Genomic DNA, 9347 nt, shown 5'->3' on the forward strand with positions numbered 1-9347 from the left:
CCAATAACAATAGTAGTATGGAAAACAACCTAAACTGTAAACCACTTTTTTCAAATATTAAAATTATCATTCTAGATCTAGATACTTCTATAATCAAAGTAACCTCATAAATCAATCTATCTATCACTATATATATGTATTAAAAAAAATTATCTTTAATCCTATAAATGATTTAGTTAAGCCAACCTCTATTTCTCTCCGCAAACATTTTTTCCAAATATTAAAATTTAACACTCTACAATTTCTAAAAAAAAAATAATTTACAAATAAAAATTAACCCCTTGAGTTGATCAAAATTCTCTTTTTTTCATGTTTTTTTTTTTTACTCTTGGTGTTTATAACTGGTCTTAATTCCAATCATATCTATACAAAAAGAATATATTGAATTAATAAAATTGTAAACTATCATACTATTTTAAATGTAAAAAAAAAACACACACACACAACTATGTCTTTCTTTTCACACAACAAATTCACTATCTTATGGAAATCAATGAAATTTTGGATAAATTTCTTTATTGAAATTATATTGGAATATCAAACATCAGTATTTATTCATAAAGATAACTCAATATTTTTGTGAAATTAACGAATCTATCATTGATTGGTTTCACATTTTCAATGAAATACGAATCATTTTTCTTCAAAGTGTGCTCCTAACTTGCAATAGTTCCATTATACATCACCATCTGAATTTGAGTTCCCTAGAAAAAAAATATGTATTACAAAACAACCAAAAATAATATAAAATACATTAAAACTAAATGAATAATACCAAAATAATTTTATGAATAAATAAATAAATCTTCATTGGAAAAAATACTCCTTCATGAATCAAAATCAACTTAGGCACTGAGGGTGGACTTCGATAGTTTGTATAAATCTCAACTGTTCCTCTTCGAATTACCATGATTTTTACTATCAATTCCTTTTCAAATTGCTCCAACTTTTTCAACCGAACATATTTTTCCAAACATATTCATATATAATTATTAAAAAGTTGAAAAACAAAGGATGAATATGAGGTATGTCTCAAACCCAAGACAATCCATATGGGTAATAAAAATATGAGAAAATGAAAACTTTCTAATAAGTGAAAGGTTTATGATAAATGTCTAAACGTTTATTTTATTAAATTGATATTTTAAGGCGAGTAGGATTATGGGTTATGGAAGAAGCTAAAAAGTTGTGTGTGTATATATATAATTTGTGTCATTACTGTATCTGTTGCACGTATATAAGTGTTAAACAAAGTAAAAAAAATTAATGAAAACAAAACTTTCCCAATGTTTAATGTCTAGAGAAAGTGTTAAAAAAGGTAAAAGAATTAATGAAATCATCCGTGTCCGTCGGGGGTGTAAACTGAAGGATATACATAATATTTATTAAAGACTGAAGGATAATTTTATCTAAAAAAATGTTTCTTCTGCCGTCCCACTTTTATATATATTATAGATAGAGATATAAATTAGATTTATTACCAGTCCGGACATGTAATATATATTTTTAGTTTAGTTTATTTTATAAGTAATGCTTAAATAAAATTATATATATATATATATCTTAATCTCGGCCTCCAATCCATTTCTAGAAATCCTCCCTAAAACGACTCCTCAATACAGTCTTTAATTTTGACAGTCTGATTCACACAACGTTTTACATCACCCAGGTTACTAAAATAATTTAGTTAGAAAATTAGGTTAAACCTTGACATCCATATACGATAATCAAATTGAACTTTCAAAGAGCGTGTCGCTAATTGTGAAGTTGGATATTGAACTAATAATTTAACCATCTAAATTTACCTAATATAATATTGTAATTTAATAAACATACTAATTTTCTTATAAAAATTAACTTATTCATCAATCCAAAGTATGCACAAGTATTTTGAATAAGAAAAAATATTAAATTTTTTTAAAATAGATTTACATATCACTTGGTAATTTAGTAAACATATATTTCCTCCTCTAGTTAGGTAATCTATTCAAATTCATACAACTATGTATGAATTAAATTTAATAATTTATTATTTCTTTTTGTAATTTTGTTTTACTGTATGTCTTACATTTTTTTAAATCATTTTTTAACTAGTAATTAATTCAAAGAGTACTTATAGTTTCCATATATTTGCTATTTATATGACATGAACGAAATCCCAAAAAAAATTATAGAAGAGAGGAAATAAATCAAACTAGTAGATGCTTTATTAATATTCTTAATATTCACTTTGAAAATTTCATCACAAACATAACTTTTCTCAACAAAAGCTCTTGGAATCGGTAACAAATTTAGGATTACCTCTTAAGAATCCATATAAATAAATTAAATTTACCCAACTCATCAGTTTAAATTTTTTGGTTGAGTGATGGTTTATTCATACTTAACATGCCTAACTAATAAACATTTTTTACTCCTCTCATTGCCAATTGGTTGTGAGATGGAACCCTATGGATATTAATTTTACTCACCTTGGGGATGAGCACTATATTAGTTTCATTCCATCCCTTCACACTCTTTCCTTCATTAAGAATCTCCAAGCAACTAGCTATTGTTTTTGGACCCACCGTATGCCAGAATTTCTGATAGACACGACAGGAAAATCATCCGGTCCAGGAGCTTTTATAGTAAACATCTCTTTAATTGCTCTTTCTACCTCCTGAGAACTATAAGGCTCAAGCAGAAGACGATTCATCTCTGGAGTAACCTTTGGGGAGATAGAACTCGGTTTTTTCGTCTATATCTTTCTCACTACGATTAGAAGAGCAAAAAATGTCCTCAAAATAAGCAATAAACGTTTGCGCGACTTCTTTCTCTTCCTTAGACCAACTTCCTATTGCAGTAGTAATTCCCGATATCTTATTCTTCCTCTTTCACAGGGAGGCTTTCTTATGAAACCATTTGGTATTCTTATCCCCCACTTAAGCCAGTTTTCTCTCGATCTATGCTTCCAATAAATTTCTTCATCTTCCAACAATTCATCCAACTGAGCTTCAATGCCATTTATGTTTGAAAAATTTAGTGGGAAAGATTTATTATATTTCTCATTCTGCGCTTTCTTTAGTTTGCTGATTTGGTTAACGAGATCTCGGTTTAACTCCTTCCCCCACTTTCTAAGGGCAACTTAGCTCTGGTCCTTTCAAATGTTCCACCAAAGACCTCGAACCAATATTCCACGTTTCCACTCTTCACCATTTGTAGTCAGCTCCTCACACTTTTGGTGATCTATCCAGTATTCTTCAAACTAAAAAGGTTTTGTTGGTCTCATTTTAGACCCAGCCGAACCAAAAAACAACTCACATTCTTGACCCTATGATCAGATTTTGCCCACTATAGATGTTTACTTTGATAATCCTGTACAATGGAAAAGAAAGCATTATTGCACAGGAACTGATCTAACCTCCCTCTGACCCGGGCTTCCCTCTACCGTCTATTACTCTATGTAAACCGGTCTCCTTCAGACTTCATCTCCATTAGATTGCAAGAATCCAGTCTCCCTAAACTATGAGTATACAGTTTAACATTAAAACACTAGGGAGTCCTCAACCCACACTGTCAACATTAAAACAACGAAGTAGATTCAAAGCCACTTTAAGCCTATTCGTCACCATCGAAATATACTTTGTTTCACAGAGAAACAAAATTTGAAGATTTTGTGACGTAAGAAGTCACATTTTGTTCGGAATGCCGAGGGAGTCCCCAATCCTTGGACATTCCAACATAAGGTTTTCGTTGCTTCCAGCAAGGCTGCTCCACACCCTCTACCGATATCATATAGTCATTATTAACCATAACCTCCCCCTCAAACTCCAATTCATGCAATTTATTCACTACTGTATAATCTTCAAATACCCCAGCCAGTTTACGTTTGGACCCAGAAACTTCCCCTCAATCGTAGCTCCCAAACCCACCCTCTTGGCCCAATCTAGCTCTTTTCTTCCAAGTCCAAGGACTATTACAATTTCCCATCACGCTTCCACTCGAATATGTCAACCGCCTTTCATTAACACCTTGCTGCATCGCCCCGAACCCTTCACAGAACCCCGAAAACCTTCAACACGAAGGTCAATCGGTGCTAAACATTCTGAAACTTCCCTCTTTTTACTATTTCTTTTAGCAGCACTGCAAATGTCCACTGTCATTTTACTCTTAATCTCGAGAACACCCTTTTGCGAAATACGAACCACTGATGTGTCCCTAGAAGCAAAAGACTTTTCAACGGTCGGAATGGCTGGATTTGCCGGCGTATCCTTATCTATTATGATCCATATAAATGAATTAAATTTACCCAACCCATGAGTTTAAGCTTTTGGGTTGAGTGGTGGTTTCACTAGTAGAAATTCGGTTTATCGTGACGTTTTTTTAACGTCACAAAAATCTTTCGTGACGTTTTTAACGCCGTCACGTATACGCCCATCACGAAAGGTATACGAGACGTTTAAAAAACGTCACAAAAATTAGCACACGTGACGATTAATTACCGTCATGAAAGACATGGACTTCCATGACGTTCATAAAACGTCATGAAAAATGATTTCGTGACGGTGATACAAGGTCACGGAAAGACCTTGAACAGGGAGGAAAGGTCACGTGACATCCTTTCGTGACGTTTTTTAAACGTCACGAAAAGAATATTTCGTGACAGTCAATAATCGTCCTAAAAAATATTTTTGTGACGATTTAAAAACGTCACTAATGATTTCATTTTGTGACGATAAAAAAAGAGTCACAGAAAATGTATTTAATTTTGATTGTAGATGTCGCGTAATAGAAATATCATATAGTCAAATTGTCAATCAAACACGCAAATATATTAATTTAGAGAACAAAGTTGAACTATATTAAACATGAACAAGGAAGCTAATATATTAATTTAGAATATACTAGTATTCTCAAACACAAATTACATAATTACATAATTACATAATTAAACATGTTCCCTACACACCAACCCCGACAACGAAGCTCATCCATCAATTAGTTGCATTCCTAATTGTCGATGTCTTTGGGGTCGTGAAAGACCTAATGATAAAACAGTACCCAAGTTAGATAAATGAATAACAAAATATAGATAAGGTAAGAAAGCCACTTTCTAAAAAAATGTGTCTATCTATTAAAAATTGCAAATGATCATGATATTTGCAAATAACATTCTTAAATAAACACACTAGGAGCCTATCACAATAATATTCTTTGCAAATACTATTCCAACGTCACAGAATTGATTAAACAATTTTGTTTTTAAAAACCAACCTACATATACTTATTCTAAATATAGCATAAAATATCATAATTAAACAAGCATCACAATGATTGAAAACGTACAATAATCTTCTACAACACTACAAATAATCAACATTCATATTATTCCTTATGAACTTACTCAATAATCTAATAAAACAACCAACATAACGATCAAAGAAAGATCCCAATAGAACAAGTGCGATTAAATAAACGACATGCCTACACTTCTTCTACATTCTTAAATTACATGACACAAAATAAGGTTTGTAAACGTACAATCATCTTGTAATGAAAGTGTGAATAATCAGTATTCACGAAACTCTTATGTACTTACACAATAATATGATACGATAACCAACAAAATGACCAAAAAAAATTTCAAACAGAACAAAAGCGGTTAAAATAACAAAATAACACAAACTAGCTAGTATATCATAATGATTGAAAACGTGTACATTCCTCGTCTAACGACACTATCTATAATCAGTATTCAGTTTTCCTTGTGAACTTACTTAATAATCTGATAAATGTGCTAAATTAGCTATAGTTACAACATATAACAGGGCTGATTCAGAAAGATTTAAGATTCAAATGCGCCTATGGTATGAATGATGACGAAAAACAAGTTAATAGCTTACCTTTGTTATAATGAAACTTTGACAACATATGTAAGCTCATCTGGACGCGATCCGACAAAATAAAAAACCCTAACAACTTCTCGTTCCAGTGCGAAGCTTGCTCCTATCATATAAAGCAATGATAAGTAACTTAGGAAAAACAAGTTCCATTTATTAAAGGGTGCAAAGGGTCGAAATGATATTAAATAGACAAAAAATACACTTATAAAAAATAAATCACTTGTAAGCGACCATAATATAAAATCAATACACAATAAATGAACCTGATAAGTTGAGATAAGAGTGATTACATGAACTTGTTAGTTAAGAAATTGAGTGAATAGACGAACTTGAGCGCGAAAAGTAAAAAAAGAATGCAAATATGAATTATTGAGGTGAAATACTAGAGTTTGAGATGTATATGTACATCACCTTCAATTGAGAGTGATGCACAAGTTGGGAGAAGAAGAATGCACCTACACCTGCACAATTGAGAGTAATCTTGCATGAAGATTAATATTATCTCCAACTTATCATGGATCTTAATATAGATCCCTATATCCAATAGAAATATCATTCCGAACAATATTTCTAAATATAACCTAATGTCCAATACACAAGTCCAAGCAGATAGAAAGAACATAATTGGAATAAGGTTTATATAAAACTATGAGTCATTAAGTTAAACGTTTTAACTTCAAAGACTGATGCAAGATGATAGTTAGAATAAGAAAAAGACAAAACAAATAAATAACGAGCTCAACGAGAAACAATACAGTCATATTGGAGAAGAAAAACTACCAACAAAAGGCCATATTATTATGGAATTTTGAATCAATAGTCACATGCTTTAAGATATTTAAACATCATTAGTCTGGCATTTGCATATTACTAACTAAAGGATAGAAACTAAGAAACACAACTTAAAAAGCAAAGGATCCAGATTTGGAAAAGACTCGAAGGAAAAGAGCTAATAGCTGAGCATTATACAAAAGATAAAGAACCAATGTTAAAGGAAAAGACTCAAAGATGGAAGAACTGGAACTCAATATAATGCATACTCCACAACTACAAAAACTCAATTATAATTAAGTTTAATGAAAAATATTACACATAAATATAAGTTATAATTCCAGATTTTTAACAAACAAGGTCTCGAGAAAAATCTAGCTAAAGCCCAACATTTTACACTTATACACAAGAAAAATAGTTGAAATCGTTAGCTATTTGGAGATCAAATCATAAAATATCACAACCATAAACAAGCAAATAGTTCCAACAATTAGCAAGCATAACAGAAAAGTCCTTACCATTAAAGAAGTTAGTTATAAGTAGTCATTTGTTTATATATCAATTGTCATTGTGCTTCATTGATCATCTTTAATTGAATTGCCTGAATATCATCATTTTGTTAATTTGTCTTGTCAAAAAGAAAAAAATTTAGACAAAACAAGAACTATTTATTTTCATTCAAAATGTAATGCATATATACTTGATGAGAAAAATATAATGTTTTACAGTGATTGTAGTCATAACAAAGCATAGTCAAACAATTATAAACAACTAGAATAAATCATAGTCAACCAGAACATCCAACATTCATAGAGAAACATCTAGCAACAATATCCAACGATCATTAAGAGATAAAACACACAGATTAAAACATGATATTCATACTAAGCACACAAAAAATATCCCTCTAAGTAAGAGCTACTTATAACTCGCCTAAACGCTCCTAAAACCTAGGCAACAAGGTAAAATCAGCATGTTACAACTCAGTTTTGGCTACTAAAGTTGAATCTAAAATGGTGTTCAAAGGGTCGTTACTCACTGAACCTTGCTAAAACGATGGCGAAAGTGTTGGGGCTTGTAGATCTTATGACAACAAGGTATGAGTATCACGGATCGGGATTCATTTGGGCATGGGTAAGTGTCGAGAGTCACTGAAACAAAGTGAAAAACTAGAATTACATTATCATTATTCACTTCTACTGAATGGACTACTTCAAAGAAAAGCTACTCTCTAAATTGCTGATTAAGAATCACGAATGAACGTTAGATAAAGTAGAAGTATCTAAAATGAGAGGTCATGCATATGACACCTATAGTTTTTGATCGTTTAATTGTCATACATACAATGACTCTAATCTAAAATGGGAGGTCATACATACAACGGACGACAGATAAAGTAAAAGTATCTAATATGGGAGGTCATACATATGACAAAATATTTCCATCATTTAATTGTGACTCCTATAGTTTTAGTAACCTCCGCTTCTTACCCAAAAGAATATAGTTTTAGCAATCCATCTCTCTGTTGTAGTGATCAATCACCATGATGCTAAACCTACTATACATAAGTTGGTTTAGGCCTGAAGAAAAACCTCGTCGAAAGAATGCAACAACGAAAAAGCACAAGCATATAGACAACTACTTTAAAGCTTTGAGATAAATTGTTTAACATCAAATTAGTTTCAATGATAATTGATTAATGTTGGAGCATATTGGGTTGTTGGAGAAGCTTATCTTCTATTGGTTGGTATTTTTCCTGTAGGAATGTATTATTAACAAAATATTGGCTTCAAGACAACAACAGACTTGGGTATAAAGCTTCCAAAACCATCGTAACAATCTCAAAATTAGTGTAACAGCATTATTTTTTATAACTTTGCAATGAATAAAGAATTTGACTGTTTTTCATGAAATCATTTTGCATTTCAAAACAGAGGATGGATTCAATTTCAAGCTAGATGGTTTAATTAAATACTCTAGAATTCGAGAACAGTGGAACGAATGTCTAAATCCTTGGGCGCAGAGTAAAAAACAGAATTCATTCTTGCAACCACTATAATTTTATACATAAACATCAAGAAAAACTTCAATAAGGAGGATTCTACCTTCTAAATAGTTTAGAGGAAAAGCATAATGAGAGAGTGAAAATGTGCAGACTAACCTGAAGATTACTACGAGGAACATAAGCAAATAGAAGATAAGCTTGCCCAAATGAAAATACCAACCAATCGGGTATGACCGAAGAAGTTGCGCGTCGCCGGATCTAGGTTGTCAGAGAGCTGCATCGCCGCTGAAGACCAACCAATCGGGTCACCGGCCGCTGGGTTCATGGAAGAGCGTTGGATTTGAGAGAGCATCAGAGGAGCACCGGATCGGGGAGTCAGAGGCTGGAGGACGTCGAGAACCCGTCCAAAACACGTGTTGTTGTCGCTGCTGGATTGGGTCGTTGCTGGTGTCGCCGGCGAGACCTATTGGAAGGAGGAGGAAGAAGGGGGGGGGGGGGGGTAGGCGGCTGCTACCAGAGGGGAAGAAGAAATTGGTTTTAGGGTTTCAATTTAATTTTGTTTTCCTTTTTTTTTTGTTTTTCTTTTCTTTTCTTTTATTTAACAAAAGAAACCAATCCATGGATAAAAAGTGTTTGGGAAAAATCCATGGATAAAAAATGTTCTAAAAAATTAAGAATATAGCTTTCCT

General features: G+C 32.2%; 1 long non-coding RNA gene across 2 annotated transcripts; it reads right to left on the reverse strand.

The window, feature by feature from the left end:
- Positions 1-4841: 4841 nt before the first annotated feature.
- LOC148211979 (uncharacterized) lies at positions 4842-9139 on the reverse strand. 2 transcript variants are annotated; one of them, XR_015790189.1, is made up of 5 exons: positions 8879-9139; positions 7698-7804; positions 6294-6343; positions 5883-5985; positions 4842-5022 (listed from the first exon to the last, which is right to left on the reverse strand). It is a non-coding gene; the product is annotated as an uncharacterized LOC148211979 (long non-coding RNA). The 2 variants fall into 2 exon arrangements; XR_015790190.1 differs by having other exon boundaries at positions 7693-7804.
- Between the last annotated feature and the right edge of the window lie 208 nt (positions 9140-9347).

Source organism: Momordica charantia, assembly GCF_013281855.1.
Source record: "Momordica charantia cultivar OHB3-1 chromosome 4 unlocalized genomic scaffold, Mcharantia_2.0 BLBB01000004.1, whole genome shotgun sequence".
NCBI lineage: Eukaryota > Viridiplantae > Streptophyta > Magnoliopsida > Cucurbitales > Cucurbitaceae > Momordica > Momordica charantia.